Genomic DNA, 20,999 nt, shown 5'->3' with positions numbered 1-20,999 from the left:
CCTGTATTCACCCTCTGTCTGAACTGCTCCATATTAGCGCCTGTCTCTTTATGACCCCCTCATGAAAAAGCCATCTGCTCTGACTGGTCAGAGTTTTGAGGTCATCCATATTTTGGAGTCTCAGCATCGTCACTGCAGCTGGGGAATGAATTTAACATAAAACAGCAGCAATTTAAACCATGAAAAACCAATAAAATCTTCTAAACACAACCGAACTGGACATGTTCCAGAAAAGATGTGATCCAAAATGAAGAAGACATTAACAACAACAGCAACCAAGCTCACATGTTTCCCTGACATTAGCATGTAGCTTCATTTGGCAGTGTACGCTACGTAATGTAAAAACCTGCAGTCGCATGCCAGGAGCAGGTGACCATTTAAAGAAATCTGCCACACTATGACATCATACTGTTAGAAACAGTATTCAAAACATTTTTTAAGCCCATGGGTTTATGCTCACAAGGATTAGTCTCCACCAAAGTGTTTTTTCCCAGCTGAAAACGCCAGGCGTTCCTCTGGAAACGCCCAGCTGGAGGCATTTCAGAGCACTCTGGAGTTGCAGCGTTTTTTCAGCTGAGACGCTTTGGTTGCATCTGGTTGCCGTGATACAGAATATCCGCGGTAAACATGTCTGCACAAGGTACAGTACTTGATCTTAAAGAGGGTAAGGCCGAAGCATGCAGGGAGAGATGACGGCCTTTCCGATCTGTGTGGGTTCATTAGAGGAAACATATATAAATATATATAGACACAGTATATCGACATATTTCTCCTCCATTGTTGTTGTTTTTCAGCAACTGTACATGTAAGATGTGACAGTTTGTCTTTGTGGTATTTGTCCCTCCTTCACTGTGAATGGACAGTTGAAGTGTCAGTGGCGAGCGCAGACAAAAAGCAGCACTCGGCTCAGCGTCTCATCACGCTGCTGGTGTTTGTAGTGCAGTGTAAATTTGCGAATTCCTGTTGCAAAGAGTTTAAAAAATACGCTGGCCCTACAAAAAAACAGCTTTGGTGGACACTGCTTCTTACTTGTACAAATGTTTACCTCATTACGTGAAACTTTGGCCATGTTTAATATGAACATCCTTCATTGTAACACTATATATAGGACACAAAATATCATTGGCAAAGGTATAATAGGTCACCTTTTAACCACTAAAGAAAAGAAAACTAAAAATATAAATCCCAAAAAATCAAAGTTTAGAATAAATACGACAGCAACTACGTATAATAAAATGACTGTTTTTCATATCTACAACCTGCTGAAGAACCAAAACTGCCAAATCTGGACCATTAACTAGAAGTGGAACCAAATACCAAGTCATCACCGACCCACCATGGCAACAAAAAGTGAAAAGCAAACACTGCCTCACTATCCGAAAGAATCTGAGAACGAAATAAACATGTACACAAGCCAATTATTGTGCTGTGTTTGGAGAGTGCTACGCCCCCTGCAAAGATGTCAAGATGGTGCTCGATTTTGAGAGCGACTGGCAGGAATATATGTTTGACCTGACGTATTGAATTCCAATAGATCTCTCAGGTATGCAGGGATCGTGCTTGACGCTGCGCTCGAATAAGCTTTGATAATTACCCTATAGCCTTTTCTGGAGTGTGCTCATTGTCTCTTTATAATGAGGAACAGAGGTAAACACAGCGAAAAACAGAGCGGCTGCAGACTAACTGACTGACTGACTGATGGACTGGCTGACGGACTGACTGACAGACTGACAAACTGACAGCAGATGCATCGGTTTTAGTTCACTCACTTCACTCAGCAACAACACCTTTCACGCTGAAGTTTTTCTTTCTTTCTTTTCAGAAAGTTCAGCTCCTGTGGAATCTTTTTTTTTTCTTCCCGAAATAATAATGAAATGGAGAGTGACAGGAAATAACAGAGAGAGAGAGATGAAGTGTTGGTGGGTGAGAGGTAACAAAGCCTGTCAGCTGGATTCAAACCTTCAGCACCGTGCCTTAGCCTGCCACCAGGAGGCCACACGTACTTCACATCTTATTGGATTTAAAATGACTTGTTTCGTCTGTCATCACGAGCACCCACACACACATGCACACACGCGTACACACAAAGGACTCCAGGGATTCTGCTCCAAAGGCATAAGTGCCAAGTTCAACCTACCGAGAGTTATTGTGACCTATCTAAGAGTGCCTTCTGGTGGACTGCTGTTTGTGTGTGTGTGTGTGTGTGTGTGTGTGTGTGTGTGTGTGTGTGTGTGTGTGTGTTTTGTGTGTGAGTGTGTGTGTGGTATTAGTGTGTGTGTGAGGGTGTCCGGCCTGTAAATTGCCTGTCTGAAGATACTTCCTGTGCATACCTCATTCTGAGCGAGACACAGAGTGAGAGAAAGAGAGGGAGAGCGTAAATGCTTTGAGTCGGAAAAACCCTCAATCATATTTAATGGGATTATTTATCCACATACTGTCATGAGACGATGTGTATGCATACTGAGCCATGTGTGGAAATGTGTGTTTTGCCGAGAGATGGGGTATATCATAGCATCTCCTGGCACATAATATTCCAAGCAGATGGGTGTGTGTGGGGTTTTTTTTTTGTGTGCAGATAAATTTAATGTATTCCTCCTGGACTGATAGCAAACCCCGATATCACAGGCCGATATTAAAGCTGTTTATGTTTCATTCAGGCTCTGGCCAGGTCACATGGTGCGCTGCTGATGTGATGGAGGCTACTTTTCAACGCAGCTCCTGAATATGTTTTTATGAATATTATTTCTTTATCGCAGATGGCTAAGCAGAGAGATCGCTCCAGCAGGGTGTGGGAGGATTTTACTCACAGCTTCAGGGGCGTCAGTCTGTAAAACCTGCAGTGAAACCTGCATCACCCTGCCTTAAGGAGCTGCCAACCCACCTAAAAGCTTTCATCTGTGAGGGCTCCACTGGCTTTTCAGTGTCCCATGGTCTAATTACCGTTGCAGAAGGCTTTTTCAGTCTTGCCAAGATTAACACACCGGGAGAAACAGTGAATCATTTTGAATCTGAGTTTCTGCTCACCATTAAAATGGTCACATTTTAATTGAAAGATCGGGATTTTTGGTCACTTGGAAAATATGGCTACTCATTATTAAACCTGCATGTTTGTGTAACCCTTATTTGAGGTGAGGCGAGTGTGTGAAGGAGCTGGCTCGCGGCGCTGTGAATATATTGTCAGCACCCAAGGCCGCAGTCCTCAGAGAGCCCCCAGAGAGATAATACAGTTTATTTACTGCTTATGCATAAAAATCTCCGTGCTGTCTCTGTAGCCCACAGTGTGAGGTCTGACTGTTTTAATTATTAGCTGCTGTGTTTAAAATGAAGCCGCCAGCATTTTCATTATTCGCACCAATGCAAAACACCTTCACTCTGGGTGTCGTGCGTGTTACTCGGTGTGTGTGTGTGTGTGTGTGTGTGTGTCCACCCATGTCTGCCTCTTCCGCCCTCGTTTTTATTATTTTCTCATGACTACCTCATTCTCACTGCTGTCCTCCCATTTCACCTCCTCTCCTCCACTCTGTAGTCTATCCCCAGCCCACCTCCTCCTCCTCCTCCTCCTTCTTCTCCTCCTCTGCTCTCTTTCCCTCTCTCCAGCAGCGCTCTCTCTCAAAGTCTCGTTTACTCCCTCCTCTGCTGCTCATTCCCTCTTTGGAAACCAGCTTCCTCCAGGGCAAAAACTCTACAGCTCACTTTATCTCCCTGTCCGCCTCCATCCATGCTCCCTTCCTTCCATCTCTCTTCTTTATCCTCCCTCTTTCACTCCTTTTCACTCTTTTTTTCATCTTCTCTCTCCCTCTTGACAATAGGTTCCAGGACCCATCTATTGAAAATTCCCATTTGCACTGCTTGCCTCTCAGTGGCTTGCTCTCATCTTATCACCGTTGGAGTTTTGTCCTGACTTTACTGTTCAGGAAAAGGAGAGGTAGAGACGTGGAGGGAAAGAAAGAAAACAAAGCAAGGAACATTGCCACCACGACACACATACACACACAGATGGACATAGCGGGAAAGATTTAATATAAAAATGTTATCTTCAGTTCCCTCCAGTACACCAGAAGTGAACTGAAATGAACTGAATGTAAAAGGTGATGAGAACAGATAGTGATAGAAAATGTCCTCGATAAGAAAATTAGATTCTTAGAGTTGATAAGATACATTGCTTGACAACGCACTAATTATCTTATCTCAACACAGAATCACCTTTTGATGTATCAGAAGTATGATCGTTAAAAGGGAGAAGCGAGTGTTCCCTCAAGTTGATGTGATGATACTTTGTCTACTGGAAGTGAACGAGACGGTTCAAAATTGTACCAGGTTAGCGTCACTTAAAGTCACAAAACACGTTTACTGTTGATGTATGCTATCAGTTAAGTTTAAAATTGTTCCAATAAAGACAGGAAGTAACACAGAAATCACCTGAGGCATCACCATATAATAGACGCTTGCACTCCCATCATTAATTAGACGGCTCGTCGAGAATGAGTGTCGAAAGGCATCATCGAAAATGAGGGATTGTATCTGATGAACGTAACCGTAGCATTTCCACTAACAGGGCTGATTATTTTATTTTAAATAGACTTTCTGTTTGCAGTTCACACAATTCTTGGTCAGACAGGACTTGCATCAAGGAAAAACTTCACAGATGTTCTTCTCTCTAATCTCAAACACGCACACACGACGAGATCTGAAGATAATGGCACTTCACACACTACAGGATCTTATTAAGATTTTTGTGCCGGAGGAACTGTGCCATTAACGTGATCTCTCTCAGGCGATCTCATGGAGAAGCAGATGTAAACAACACAGAGACTGATGCGGTGTGACAACTTGCTGAAATGTTAATAATACTTTGCAGTGGGAAAAAAAAAAGCAGAAGGCTAAACGAGTTTGAATGAGAAAATGGTCAACATAGGTTGTTTACTCTTCGACAACTGGAGGTGAGATTTTAACTGTCGGTTTTAATATCTGTCAACTTTTGTATGCTAGCTAGCGTTAGCCTTGAGGACTTGAATGCTGATGATATTTAATTAATCATAAGTGTAATAATCCATTTAAAACCTAAATATCAAACATGTTTGAGATTACTGAGGCAAACTCGGCTCACATTACAGGAGTTTTGGGAAGATTTATCTCCAGCTCCTCCTCACAGCAAGGTCTGGGATCTTGGTCTGTACAGATGTTCAGCCTAGGATATCTGGTGATGTGAGACGTTCACAGATCCAGTCTAAAATCTCCTCACAGACTCATCAAGGTCGCCCCGATAATTTCAAACATGCTTGATATTTAGGATTCAAAATCTGGGTGATTATGTCAGTACAGAGCAGCTGACTGTACTGCCAAGCGACGGCAACATTCAAGCCCTCGCGGCCAAAGTTAGCTAGCTTACAACTGTTGAAGGATATGAAAACTGACAGTTAAAAATCTCACCTCCAGTTCTCGCCGAAGAATAGACAACCTGTGCTGACCATTTTCTCATCCAGACTGTGTTTTCACCTTTTGATTTTTGTCTTCTCTCACTGCAAAGTTGCCGTGCAGGGTTTACATCTGCTTCTCCATGAGATCACATAAGGTGATGCATTCATGGTGCTCCTGGCACATTAATCTTAATAATAGCCTGTAGTGTGTGATGAGCCATTGATTTCAAATCTTGCGGTGTGTGCATGTTTTGTGATTAGAGAGAGGAACATCTGTGAAGTTCCTCTTTATATGCGTGATGCAACCTGATTTAAAAATCTGTTAGGATTTTAAAACTCGCGCAGTTTAAGACTGGATCTGTAAACCTCTCACATTACCAGATAACCAGGGATAAATATTGATAAAGACCAACGTCCCAGACCAGATTTCTCCTCCGATTGTCAGAGGAGTGAATCGGTGATAAATCAGCCTGAGCCCAGTTTAAAGTTCTGAATCTCCGACAAGGAAATCTTTGGGTATTCTTAAGCTTAACAGAAATACTAATTTAATTCAGAAGAACAAAGACAGAAAAAAAATACACTAATAATCAAATACTTTTTTTGCCATTTTGCTCAGCTCTGAAGAAAAGCAATAACGAGAGAGGGAGTACAAAGAGAAAATCCAACATGGACAAAGACAGCACATAAAACACAGATGCCAATAAAATAAGAATGAAAAAGACAGCTAAAAGAAGAGCCAACAAATACAGGAAAATACAACAAAAGGCTGGCAGAACTGAAAACTCAATCCAAATGTAAAAAGAAGAATAGCAAACATGAAGAGGTGTTGAGGGAGGATGAATGTCAGGGGGGGACGACATGCAGAACGTCTTCTAAATAATCTACAGCTGCCACTTAACACCTCCCAGCAGCCAGAAGCAGTCGTTCTCCTGTATAAGCAAATTCAGAGATAATTGACCTCAACACTATTCTGAGTGAGAGGAGTGAGATGGAGGGAAGCAGAGAGAGAGACAGAAGCAGAGACTGTGCCATGGTGTGAACTGCCATAGAGAGTAAGTGGGAGGTAGTGTTGTCACAGTGCATAATGGTGTTGCTATCATTATCACTGGCTAGAAGAACAAAGAACAGGGAGCTGGTGTGTGTGTTAGTGTGAAGGAGAGAAAGTCAGAGTAAGTTCACGGGTCAAAAGAGCAACAAAGTGTGTGTTCGTGTGTGTGTATGTGTGTGAGGCTGTGAGGGTGTTTATTTCTGCAAGTGTAGCAAAGATGTGGAGAACACTGCATATGTGTTTGAGAGAGAGGTTTCCATTTTAAGGGAACAGCTGCTGGTGGAGGCTGGTGGTGCTGGAGCTGCTCAGGCCCAGATCTGCCTCATGAACTGATAATACAAAAACGTTATTGACTCTGTTCAACACATTTGTCTTGACATTTATCAGCACTGTGACATTTTTGTCCCTCTCCATGTGTACAACCACCACAACAACAAAAATAACTGGTAGAGCACTGCCTCACGTTCCTGCAGTTGTACAGTGCTTAGCTTTAAATGGCAAAAAAAGGGAAAGGACATTTCACTGTGGATTACATTTTACAGTACCACAGTAAAACCTAGAAAAAACACAGTTTTGTCACATCAAATGGATCAAATATGGGATAAAAGCGATAAGAACATTAGTACATCAGCTACTTTACCGCTGTGTTAAAGGAGTGCACTTTCATCTCTCTAAATATATTTGTACCATTTCTGCAGTCAGGGCCGGAATATCGCTCAACTTACTAGAGGGCTGTTGTCGGGCCTGCTGGGCATGTTTTTTTTATATATAATTTTCTGCTCCATATCTGAATGATGTACCAAGCACATCAGTTTAGCTGTGTGAGCGTCCACGTTTCATCCAATCAGATTATCAGGGACAGCCGCCATTGCGTTGCATACAGCCATTCATGGACTTTCAGAACTATCTGCAGAGGAAGCACTTGCGAGGCTGCGGCACAGAGAGCATGAAGTTAGACAGTGCAGCGTGTGAACAGTTCAGGCTATTTGTCGCTGAAAATGCTACAACTCCTCAAGACCCGAGCCAACTTCCCGTGTCCTGCTTGTCACCCGCTGATTAAAGTGAAGCCGGTTAGCCCTGAAGTTAACGAGCGAAGTTAGCCTCCCACTGGACCCTGACCAGCCTCACTTAAGGTGGAATGTTAAGGTGGACCAGCTTTTCTCATTATAGTGACAAGCTCAGCTGCTCCTAAACAGAAAATGCAGAAATGTTTGGCTCTGTTGAGTTAGAGAGATAATTATTGATCCTAACTTAAAATGTATTTCACTGTTATTAGTGCTGTAACTGTGTAGTTGGGTTATGTTTTATCATTTATTTAAATTAGTTCATAGTTTGTTGTATGTATCCATATTTTATAAAAGATCAGAGTCTTGGCAATTGAACCTTTCAATGGGCCAACCTCTTTGTAATTTAATTTTTTCCTCAATAGCAAACATGATGGATGTCAGAGGAAAGATCGGACAGAGTTGATGTCTCATGGAGTTGACAAAAATTTATATATTTATTAATTTAAATGCGGCCATATGAGGAGCCATTACTGTATATTTTTCAAAGTTACTAAAAGTTCTCTTAATGCTAATCAAAATACTGATTTTTAAAGCATGACTCTTTTTTAGTTTTGATTTAGTGACTACGGACTTGACCTGTTTTAGTTGAGATACACCCAATAGCAATAATATTTCAAGACTTTATTAAAAAAGGTAGAAAGCTTATCAGTACTCGAGCAGCATTCCCACCTTTTTGGAGACCAGGAAGTGAGAAAGGAGTCTTGATAAAGCTAACCCCATTTATGCCTGATTAAATTATGTTTATGAAGAAATCTGACAGAGTTATCAAAACTGTGGGACGCATCTTTAAAGGGCCAATATTTTCACAAAAAATATATATTTTAAAACAAAGATGATTATAGCATTACATTTTTACACTGATGTTGTCAGTACATACTGTTACTTTTGGATTTTGAAGGCTTTTAACACATTTTTAAATTGTTTTAAATTCTAAATTTCTGTCTGGGACAAGGCTGTTTTCTGGCATGGGACAAGTTTAGAGGTTAAAAAAATGAAAGCAGATCAAAATTATTTATAAATCATATTTATGTAAAGTATATAAATCCCTCAAAAATAATGTTTCACCCCAGAAACAGAATTAGTGTCTTGATATGTTATGTTTTTTGTTGTTGTTTGTTTTTATAAGACAAGATTTATCCCAGTTGTTAATAATTGGATGGTGTACTTAAACTGTTAAGAGTCAATATGTTGTTCTATTTCACCTTCAAATATGCCTTTGCAATAAAAAAGCCATTCTTTAATGTCGCCAAACGTCATTTTGTGCTTTAAGTTCAGGCACCTTTTTAGCACTGGTATCGGATCACACCCAAACGATATCCAACCTTACTCAGTTAGGAGCAGAAATAGGTAGAAATCATCACAACCTCTGTGGTTCAAAGGATAAAGATGACAATATTTTTGTTGTCAACACGTAAGAGCCACATTCCTGTGTGTTGCACACCTTGACATATTCATTTTACAGGCACTTACGTCTACAATGATTGAAAAAGTGCATTCAGCCTCGGTGGGAACACGAGCTAGATGTCGTCAAAAATTTTATGAGCTACATTGTTGTCAAAAAAATTACTAATAACCAAAAATAAGCCACTCTCTTTATCATTACAATGAACATAAACACTGGTTTATTTTGAGTCAGTGGCACCACTTACACCGTCCTGCTGCTGCTCTAGTACACCAAATCTGTATTAATCCACGTCTGAGAATAGTCCCAAACAAATGCACTACTCATGCCCGTTTGATCGATGTTTGCTAAAAACTACGGCAGGCTTTTTTAGGAAGTAATCAAAAACAAATAGGCTTGGAGCTGAGAGTCACAGAGAGGTTAGAGAGGTCACAAAGTATTGGCGAGATGGAGTAACACATTGTTGGTTTTGGTCTTTTCTTAAAAACAGGAAAAATATAGAAAGACACCAGCTTTGTCGTTTTTATCGTTTGCCCAGTGCAGCTAATTGATGAGGAGTCCGAGTAGAAATTAGCGGCAAAAATAAAGCCAACACACACCAGGGGGGTGTTACAGCCGAGTGCCTCCCTTCAGATCTCTGCTGATTATCCCTGTCTGTTGCATCCTTCATCTCTCTCCGTCGCTGCCCCTCCCTCTCATGCTAAATGGAAGCTGTGTATTGCCGTGTTAGAAAGCCAGTCACATCCCTCTCACTCTTCTTTTTAGCCCCTCTCCGAGTCTCTCCCTCTCTCTTTTTCATTTCCCACCTCTACCTTTCTCTCTGTCTATCCTTGACACTCTTTCCCTCTCCCTCTCTTTTCCCTCTCCCGCTCTGCTCCCTCCAGCCTTCGCTCTGTCCACGCCGACACCCTCGACTGAGTCTGCCAGAGTCACGGCCTTCACAGCCTGACAAGAATTCAGTGCCTGCTTCTGTGTGTGTATGTGTGTGTGCGCAAGTGTGTGTGTGTGTGTGTGTGTGTGTGTGTGTGTGTGTGTGTGTGTGTCTATCTGTGTCTTCAAGCATAGATGAAATATGAGCTGTTAAATATGAATGCGAGGGTTATGTTCCGATGCCGTGTAGTCACGTCACTCATGCATGGAGGAGTAGTAGAAAAAAAAAGTCCATGGACATATACACACACATATGGCGATCAGTGTGTATGACAAGTAACTGCAGAGCTTCTGTGGTATTATTCTGCATCACATTTGCTATCCATTTGTCTGTGATACTTGCCACACACACACACACACACACACACAAACACACACATAGAGGCAGGCCCTGGATTCAGGCTTCACTGACTTTAAACCTTGCTCAGGCTGACAGTAATTTCTGCCTCCAAATTACATTCCAATGGCTTCATAAATCTGCTGCCTCCTCCTCCGCCTCTTTCTCTTTCCCCCCCGTCTTCCTGCCTCTGCTTCTCTATCTCCCCCTCTTCTCTGCTGTCCCCCCGTCTCCTTCCTCTCTCCCTTTACTCCAGCCTCACTTCATTTTTCCTGTATAAACCTCCACCCTCCTCCTTCCCACTCCGCCTCTATATCACCATCTCTCTTTCTCCCTTCCTCTCCTTCTCCTTCCACCCCTATCACTTGTTTTCTCGTTTCCCCCACACTCCTTCTCTCTGGCACTCGCTCAGTAAATGAGAAACAGGGAGGCAGAGATGGGGAGGTTACGTGTGCGGGGTAGTTAAACAGTCACACACACACACATAAATCCATACAGATACATACACACACACGTTCATGAACACACACACGCGCGCTCACAGATGTGCTCACAAACACAAAGAAATGTGTAAATACACGAGCACACATCCACAGTCAAACATCATAAACAACACATTACACTTTGATTGAAAGACAAGCATTTGTGCTGCCATATATTTGCCCTGCCTCGAAATTGACTTGCGGACGTGCGTCTGCACACACGCACCCACATTTGCATGTATAAGCGCGTGCACGCACATGGCCTTTTTAATGAGAGTGTTCATTTTACAGATAGTGCCTCTAGGTGAAATAATTGCCAATGTTGGGCCCTGATGGCTGGTCCAAGTGTTCTCAGGCCAGTTGTCTTTATGGGCCATGGCGGGCCACGAACACACCCCTCATCTCCCTGACTGCCGCTTTAACTGCTGCTCTGCTGCAGCCGACACACACACACACACGATGGAGACATGGGCATAATATGCATAAGCACACAATGTAGACACCGGCTTACGCATTAACACTAAACACACACGTACACACGCGCCGAGGCAGAGGCCAGCAGAGAACAATAGGGCCGTCTGACAATGGGGCTCAGAGGAATTCTCTCCTCCATATTAATATTCAGCAGAGTGGATGTAGAGAGAGTGTGTGTCAGCAGGGACGCATGCTCATCAACCTCGCTAACACTGGGGTTAGGCAGCCACATGATTACAAAGTGCTCAGACTTTGGTCCCCAGCCCCGTAACTATTAATCCCTAGCTCCTACTCCCTCACTTCCTATCTCCTCGCTCCCTACAGTGCACAGAGCGAGCACGCTGCCAAGTATCACAGCTGTCACTTTTCTTTGCTTTCCATTTTCTGAATTATTCTGAACAGCCTGATGGAGCAAAGGGTGGATGGGAATGGAGATTTGATATTGTCAATTTCCCACTGCCACCCATTGCAGTGTTTCAAATTTGCGATAATGCATGTGAGGAGGTCATCTGGAGGAGAATTTGGGGAAACAAAAGATTAAATTTTTCCTGGTAATTTTTGATGAAACCAGCAAAGCACCCAAGTGTGCACTCTTTGTTTGTAGTCTCATCCGCTCCCGTACCCAATGTCAAAGACATATGTAGGTAAACACACCTGTATATGTCACCTCCTTCTGTAAAACATACAAGTTGACCTCCAACAATGCACATATAACTGCTCTGGTCATGTTTCTGTGCATATGTTACCTCCATCTGTAAATCTGTAAGAACATGAATCGCTCATAGCACATCTTTACACATCTGTACACTTTCCTCTAGCAGATGTTTTGTATGAAAAGTGCCCAACACATGTCAGAGCTGGAGCTTCCTGTAGCCTTGAGCTCATATGCGTCATCTTTATATGTTTCTTCTCGCACATTTCTCTATATTTGTTCTCGGTTTATTCGGCTTTTATTACCAGCCTTCTCCACTGCCCCACAAAGCAACGAAAAAGATCCTAATATCTGATCGTTAAAGCAAAAAGCAAAGAGGAAAACAAAACAGCGAGAGCGTTTGGACTGCACAGAAGCCACAGTGAAAGTCACATACTGCAGCATGCCTGTCGGCTACACGGTTGTCATTGACTGGCTCACAAGAGCAGAGTGATTTCTGTCCCCCTGAGGAATGAGACATTCCCTCTGCTCTCTGTTATGCAGGGGGGAAAAAAAAAAACAAGTACAACAGAAAAGACGCGCAGTGAAGAGTCACTCAGGAATGTTTTTGACCTCAACACTAAATGGGTCACCTGCCCAAAGTGTGGGAACTGCTCTCTTTAACTCTTTATTACTGCTTCTGAAAAAGGAGAAGTAAAATAAAGAAATAACATGCAGAAAGAAAAAACAAGTGTTTTACAGTTTGAACTATTCACAGGAAAACCAGACTTTACACTTTATTACTGAACATCTCTATGATGATTCGTATTTGCTCCTTTTCTGCATCCGCTTACTGTTTTACATTGCTGTAGATCATTTGCCAGCGTTACTAAATTACATTTTGTCTTGATGTCCTTATATTGCCAGAGAGCAGTTACTCATTTGACTGTGGCTTTACTCTGGAAGGATACAGGACATTAATAAAAGAAATTTAAAACATCCCGGAAGAAAGTAAATGGACTGTGACCTGAGCACCTGTTGGCTGAAACACCTGACAGTTTATTACGGACAAATACAAGAAATACATTCTGACAATCTGCACTATTTTTTGAGAAAAGACACTCAATTATGTCTGTGCAAGGGCTGCAACTCATTAGTATTTCCACCACTGATTAATTAATCGTATTCTATTAAATAATCTAATGAAAACATTGAAAAATGGCCACCGCAGTTTTGTAAATTTAACATTTAAATTGCTTGTTTTGTCCAAAACACAACAGTATTCAAAATGATATCACAGAAAACCAAGCAGCTATTAATATTCTAGAAGCTGGAACCAGTTAATATTTGACATTCTGGTTAAAAACAGTGACTCAAAGTGCTAAATGAGTATCAGTTCTCATTTTACTAATTGATTTACCAACCCCACATTTCAGATCTAGTATATTCTAAGCTTTTGTTCTTATTCTAAATAAACATTCAGACCAGCACAGTTGTCATTTTCACAGCCAGCACCCATGTTGAGTAAGTAGCAAATGTACTCGCACCCATCTGCGCATCCATGAGCGTGTAGGTCTTAAAATGAGGTGTGGTCAGGCTCACTGTTGGCATGTTGCTACTGTGAGGCAGCAGAGGCATTAGCACCAGAGACCAACAAAATCTGATCTAAATCCAATAGCACATTATTTTTTTTTATTTAAAGGGCGATTTATTCAGAGTAAGATGCGCCTAAAGGCAAGTTCACACAACGTGCATACATTCTGCTTGTTACACACCCACTAGGGTTGAAGGTGGGTGAAATAACACATCATTAATGAGGAAAATATTAATTACATTCTCTTCAATGTGAGAATAGCAGAGAGCAGAGCTGCCGTCTGACCCCACACTATACAAGAGGCACTGTGCGTTTAAGCACAAGGAGCAGCGTAACTTTATTAATTATTTCAGAAGCTGAACGTTTATTTCTGTTTCCTCTGTTAAGTTTATAACTACAGTTTTTAGTTTTGCTGCTGAAATGTCGCGTGATATTTGCTGCAGTGACATAACCGCTCTTACTCATAGACTGTAAAATAATGGGCCTAGCTACTGTGACATCACCCATTGGTTTTGAAGCCTCAAGTTTAGCATTTTGGCCATCAGTGTTTTGTTTTGGTGCCAGAAGTGACTGTATTAGGGTGAAAAGCTGGTGCTGTGGAGGAGCATGGAGTGGATCTGGACACTATCAACAGACAGCCTGTCACTCAAAGCGTCCTGCCTTTATTATGCTTAAATTTAAGGTTTAATAAACAGGTGAGTTATATAAAAATACATCCTCCATACAGTTGTCATAAAGGGGGAAATTAGTATTAGAGACCAAAACTGTCCGTATTTGGCACCAGGCTGTTTTTTCTTTTGTAAAGTTGGGCATTTTAACATGGGGAGGTCTGTGGGGATTGACAGGCTTCTGAAGCCAGCCTCAAGTGTCCATTCAAGGAACTGGCACTTACATTTTGGCTTCATGTTTCAGCCCTAGAGGATGCTGCTTCCTTTTACTGCAGAAAACTGCTCGCTTGCCCAGTTTACCAAATCTGTCATGTATATAGCAATGCACCAGGCACAGGTGCACCTGGCTTTAAAAGGTAATGATGAGATGACACTCGACACTCGTCACTTAGTTGAATTCATATCATGCCCAAAACCCACCTATGATTAACGAAGGAAATAAATACAACTCTTTTGCCCCTTGCGCCGTACTTTGCAGCAACATTATGCACCGTTAAACTTGCAAAACGAGCTGGACAAACACTAAATGCACCTGCATCGTGCACTTAAGACCAAGCGCTATAGAGCGTTTAAATAGGGTCCAGTTAATCAACATCTTCACTTTTCAACTGTATAGCTTGTTATTCAAGACAAAATGGAACTTTGTATTGCACAGTTGTTGACCTCACATTGACCTACCTTTACCGCCCAGATTAGAAGTCAAGAGTTTTCTATGCTGTCTGAGTTTGAAAGTGAAAGAGGTTGCCACTGCTAGGACACTCGGCTATGTCAGTTTTTATAGATTCCTAATGAGCATGCCCTTAAAAAATCTGCACTTATTAACATCAAAGGCAGGGAAAGTATATGAAAGAGGAGATAAACTCAATGAGCACTCAAAGCTCCTTTGTGATCCAGTTAAATGCAGCTGGTTCCATGTCAAGGTGCATCTATTCACCTCTAACAGGTTTTATGTAATCTCTTTCTTGGAGGTTAACTGGTATATTCAGGTGTTGCATAAATGTTGTGTGGCGTTAATGTGGCAATTAATAAGGGACATATTTCATTTGAAAAGTGATTCTGTTGCTTCAACAATTTATTGAAACATTATGAAAAACAGAAGTCAGTGACTTTGTACACTTTCCTCTAACCTTCCTCAACACTCTGATGAATGTTGTTTTCAGATCCTCCTCTCTGCTAAATGACTCGCTCTTCTCTCTTAAATCCCTGCTCTGATCCATGCTCCCTAATGCTCCCCATTTCCTCCCTCTCCTCTTCCCCAACACACTCCCCGCAGCTAGGCTTCTGAAAATCCATCACAAAAAGTTTTAAGGACAGTTTCGACATTATACAGATAGAGCCTCACATATTGATGTCTAATGGGCAATGGCAGTGAGCTGTGGAAATGCTGCTGATGTTCAATATTCACATCTTGTCCGGCGCAGGCAGACATTTTGCCTGCGGTAGGCAAAGATTAGTGCAGAGTGTAAGGGTAGTTTTGGACCAGACACTGCCACCAATTAAGGGGACTTGTTTTAAAACGACAGTTACTGTCATTAAAGGTGACATCTGCTTTTAATACATGACTGATGACATCCAATTAAAAGTCTTCATTTGAATTATGGTTTGACTTCGGAGCTACTTAAAAGCTTTGCCCTCCAAAATACTAACATGAGAGGATTTAATTATTTTGAAGCATTAGACATCAATCAATGAATTACAAAAGGAATGGAATAAAGAGGGTATAGCATTTTATAACTCTCATACAGCACCAAACATAAAGCTGTGTATACATCCAGCCTGCCCTTGAACCGACCATTATCTCATTTCTCCTTAAATGCCAATCACAAAGTCGATGCATTTTGCAAACAATGTCTATTTAGCATTCTCTGCCGTCTCAAGCTGTTTTCATTACGCATGTTAGCCGCACTCTGCACATATAAATCAGTTTACTATGCCACAAACTGGATATCAGTCTAGGAGCTGTTTTATAAAAAGGACAATTTATCTCACCACACACTGCCCAACTTCATCCCACTCCGACCACATAACTACCCCACTAAACTGCACACCCAATTAAACACATTCCTTTCCATTTGTGGAACCAGTTAAAACACCAAATCTAAAATTGAAACACACACACAGTCACCCTGAGTTCAAGATGTATGGCGCACCATTAGGGATGATTCTAAATACCCTTCAAGGATACATACACGCGCAGACATGAGGCTGTTGACCAACTTCTTCACAGCTGCAGCATGTGTCCTTTGAAAATGAAAATGAGGACGGCTTTATTTGTCTCTATTTGCGTTTAAGCAAACTGCATGATAATTTCCCAGTTGGCTATGTAGTCTACTTACTCTGGGATGAAGTGAACGGGCGAATGTGAGCAGCGGAGCAGTTAATGGCCTTGATGAATCTGTCTCTGTACACTCAGTATGCCTGATGAAAACCTTATATTTCTAAAGCCAGTGTACACTTGGGGGTTTGATTCTGCACGCGAGATACAGGCACTTAACGCTTGGTGGTTAATGAAAGCTCAAAAGCTTTGTGTGAAGAAAAAAAAAACAGATATAAAACATGGAGTTACCTTAATGGGAGGTTTGTGTCCGTTGGGAGCTTAGTGTTGCGCATATGCAGGGTTGACCTTCAGGAAGTATTTTCACGAGGTACTTAATTTTAAAAGGTATAACCGTTCTGATGGGGATAATTATTTTGTCCGTAGCTTTTAGTATTCCATATTGTGCCAACGTTGAAATTCAAAAGTACATCTTGGCGTCACTTAAAGACAGCTGTTATAAAAAAAAAAAAGACAGGAAAGCATTTCATTTATGCAGTCCTGTAAAAGCACCTTAACTTTTATTTATTTTAGCCATAAAGACGGAAAATACACATAAGCCGCTGTGCCAATATTTGAATAATTTCCTAATAAAGTACACAAGTTGAAGTGTACAAGTTGCATGACAAATATGTGAGATAACTTAACTGTGCAGACTATTTCATGGCTTTCTGAGGGAGCTGTGGCTCAAAGAGTGGACTGACTGTGACTACTGTTGCACAGAAACATTCATAGCTGCGAGCATGTAGGCTCACTTGCTTTTTGTCAGCACATCTGACATAAAATACTCAGTTAATGACCACATCAAACCTCCACACGGGTATATAGCATGCATGCTGGTGTCTTTATTAAAGTGAATTAGTAATGACTCACCCTCATCCATGAATCATGCATCTATAACAGCCTGATTTTTACATATGATCCATAATGATGAAGATACATAAAAATCAAAATGCATTGCAAAAATAGCATATTGCCAATATTTTAGAGAGTTTTACAAATCATATTTTCCGGGGAGCTCATCAGGGGTGTAGTGCTGTTTGTTTAAGTACCAGAGAACACCTGTGTGAAGCTGTGGCTGGTTTCGAAGGTTATGTAACCACTGTTCCTGCAGTAGCCAGTTCACATACACCAGACAACTAAATGTAAAATGAAAGGATGTTTTGCTGCCTTACTTTTTTACAATCAATTCACTAGGCTGCTCAAAGGCTACCACCAGCAGCTACAAGCAACGTTAAAGGTGGAATATTTTCCACGTCCATGTCACTCAAAGCATGGACTTGACGTCGTGAATCAGTCAACACAACTTAAAAGTTAATATGACAACTTCACCCGTTCCATTTGTTTTTAATGGATACTGCTTTAGTGATGATTGGATCAAGCATTTAATGACATTTACATGAATTTAAACCGGATTATGCGAATTATGTGAATATTCTATTTCCTCACTTGGAGAAAAAAAGTAGCAGAGTGACGTTCTGGTGCGCTTCGGCAGGAATACACCCCTGGAGCTCATGTGTTATTAAGAGGAGCTGAGCACCCAGAGCTTCCCTTAAGTTCGCACCCTTATTTAGGCAATATTGTATTATATATTTCTTGCAACTGAATCCCTAAGATTTGGACTGACTTAATAATAAAAGGTAGTTAAAGAGCTTAAAACTGGCAGGCTCTTGTTATGCACTCATTTCTTTTGTGTTAAAAACAGCCCATTGTGCGTGGTTTAAGAAGGATTTTCCTCTTTCTAAATTTCAGATACCTTGTTACTCTAATTCATCTCTGAATGAGAAGTCTAATACTGTACTTGTCTGCTGTCTCCTCTCAGGGTGGTGCTCTCTAACACTCAGCCAGCTGTCCTGCTGAAGCAAACACCAGTGACGTCTACCTTGGGGGATACTAGATGGCGGTGCATTTCTGCTAACCTGTGGGGGAACTTTTCACACTGAGCAACGTGACTGGCCATCACAGCGCTGCTCAGAGCATACTACGTACAGTACACACGGCCAGCGTGCTTTGCTGCCTCTGAAGATCATCTGTGTGAACTGAAAAGGAAGTGATCAAAAATTTAACAGAGGAGAGTGAGGCAGAAAGTGAGAGGGAGGAAGAAAGAAACCTCTGGACTCTTACAGCCTGTATTTTGCACCAGGCCAACCTGTCCATCACAGCCTCAAACGTACTCATTACCATCACTGAACTGTGAAATCTATGTTGTAATAATTGTTATAATACAGCTAATAACCGTAAGGACTCTTTGCTGGATTTTTCTGAGCTGCGGAAATCCCACTTATTCTCTCCTTGTTGCTCATTAATTAAATCCACTACCTGGTTACTGAAAGCAAGCGTAGCACAGCACTGTACTATTTCTGCATGACCCAGTGCTTGCATGAGTATCCAGGATTGCTTTTGACTTCGAAGAAGAACCCTTGAGCCGTCAACCATCTTCTGACTGTCTGCCCAACTGTAGCGTTTGGGTGTGGAGCGGTGGTTTCAGAATTAGGCCTCTGGACACTCGTTGAAGATGACTTGAGTTGGCAGGCCTAAAAGCCCCTTACCCCAGAGAGAAAGAGAGCTTGGCAGTAGGACACACACACACAACACACAAATGTGGGTGCCGAGGCGGCTTTGAGCCATGCTGGTGTTGCTACTCGCGGAGCCCTGGAGTACAGGCTATCATCATCCCTATCATCATTCACCCAAGCTGAGGAAGATTCAACGGCCCCAAGGAGCGAGGCTACACTTGTGAACGATTCAAAGAAGACTGGGAAACTGCGCTAACACACAGAGATCCACAGATACATCCTCAATCACACACACAGACACACTAACACTCTTCTCTACAAATCCTTGATACAGGAAAAACAAAGCTGCGGCGGACGTGAAAGGCACAGAGACTGAGCAGGTTAGCAAGCCCTCCGCAATCACACCCTGGGTCGATCAGACCTTTTACACACACTCACACTTTCTTCCTGCATTCACCGCAATGAGGAACAGCACACTTATATCTTCCTTTCAGCTACATGATAGGAAAAAAACAAACACACGGGCTCTGTGCTCACACAAAGGCTTTTATTTCAGAACATGATTGAAATGTTAGGGGAGGGGGGGGCGCGTCGCAAAGGGAGAGGAAGGCGAATGCGGAGGCGAGAAAGCTGAGGCCTAGAGGGAGTGAGAAAGAGAAGGTGGGGAAAAATAAGAGGTGGGGGGTCTGCTGCATCTAAATGAAAAAGAGAAACTAAGTCGCCATGAGGGAGAGGGAGAGAGGAGGTCTGGGCTGGAGGACTGAACCAGAGCTGATTGATCCAATCTCGGTGTGTAGGAATCAACAGACGACTGGAGAGGAAACGCTAAAAGAGGATTAGAAAGAGAAAAAGAGACGGGGAGGAGCGGAGGAGGGCGACTGCACGGACACTTCTGTAAACAAACCTGAGAGTGGATATAATGAAAGATTATGAAGGGGAGGAGGTGGTGGTGGTGGGCTGATGGGAGAGAGAGACGGCGTGAAAGATAAAGATGTACAGAGGGGAGAGCACCATAAGGGAGAGTGACAGTTGGACAGAGTGAGACAGCGAGGCAGGGAGGAAGACAGAAAATCTAAGGATCATTAAGGACGTGTCGATAGGAAACCTTGGCATGTAGGCAAAAACACACGTACAGGTTTGTGCCAAGAGGATATTTATGAAAGGGAAGCGGGGATAGTGTGGCACCGAAGCATATGCTAGTTGATATTCATAGAGCATTCCCAATATGGTCTCAGCTCCTACCTTGACACTCCCTCTTGTGTGCATGTGTTTCTCCCCCTTACTTTATCTGTCTCTCAAATGCTGGGAATGCTTGGAAATCGGCAAGATTTAAGCTAAAAATACCATTAAGAAAAGAGAAAAATAAAGTCTGGGTCCATGCCAAACTGCGCGGCACACACAGTCTTTTTCACCCTTACATATCAAATGCTGTCTGTGTCGAGCAGAGACAGGAGCTGGTTGTTGTTGATGCAGATCTCTTTCACACACACACTTATAGAGGCACAAACAAGCATGAACAGGTACACAAATGCAGCTATTTTTTACACCTATCTTACAGCAAAAACAACACCGACCATTCTTCTTTTTGCAGCGAACTCAGCTAATACTGACTTGAGTCTTCACTGCCAGGAACTCATTTCCCCTCTCCTCCGCTGACTGACTGTCCAACTCTCCATCTGTCTCCTTGCCTCCTCCCTCCCTCCCTCCCTCCATCTCCTCTATTGTTGCCATCTCTTGTTTGCTTTGCATGGATTTTGACTGCAGCCAAGGGGCAATTTTGCATCTAGCACTGAGTTCACATACGAACACACACACACACACATGTACATGCATGCACAGAAGGGGAGGGGGTAAAAAAAACACTTGCCTTTAGAGGATTTGTTTATCAAATGTGCTGTCAAATCATGTCAGGCATTTCACGTCAGGGCACATTTTCCCGCCCCAGGCTACCCAAAAGAAAGGATTCAAACAAGAGTACACCACAATGTAATTTCCACAACTTTCACTACTGTATATTATTCATGTTCTATAAATAGTGTGCCGTGAATGTGAGTGCATGGAGATCATTTTTATCTGAATTGTAAATTTATGTTATTGATGTCGGTGTCAGGGATTCGCT

General features: G+C 42.2%; 2 protein-coding genes across 5 annotated transcripts in view; one reads left to right on the top strand and one right to left on the bottom strand.

Moving 5' to 3' along the window:
* The window catches only part of macrod1 (mono-ADP ribosylhydrolase 1), a 161,617-nt gene that overhangs the window by 102,841 nt on the left and 37,777 nt on the right, over window positions 1-20,999 (bottom strand). The gene's annotated exons all lie outside the window — the stretch shown is intronic.
* The window catches only part of flrt1b (fibronectin leucine rich transmembrane protein 1b), a 41,632-nt gene that overhangs the window by 16,549 nt on the left and 4,084 nt on the right, over window positions 1-20,999 (top strand). For all 3 annotated transcript variants that reach the window (XM_049585295.1, XM_049585293.1, XM_049585294.1), the window contains exon 2: window positions 18,187-19,260. The gene's annotated coding sequence lies outside the window, so the exon portion shown is untranslated. The remainder of the gene's footprint in view (window positions 1-18,186; window positions 19,261-20,999) is intronic.

This window comes from Epinephelus fuscoguttatus, linkage group LG9 (assembly GCF_011397635.1).
Source record: "Epinephelus fuscoguttatus linkage group LG9, E.fuscoguttatus.final_Chr_v1".
Lineage (NCBI taxonomy): Eukaryota > Metazoa > Chordata > Actinopteri > Perciformes > Serranidae > Epinephelus > Epinephelus fuscoguttatus.
This window is presented reverse-complemented; position numbering and strand designations above follow the sequence as displayed.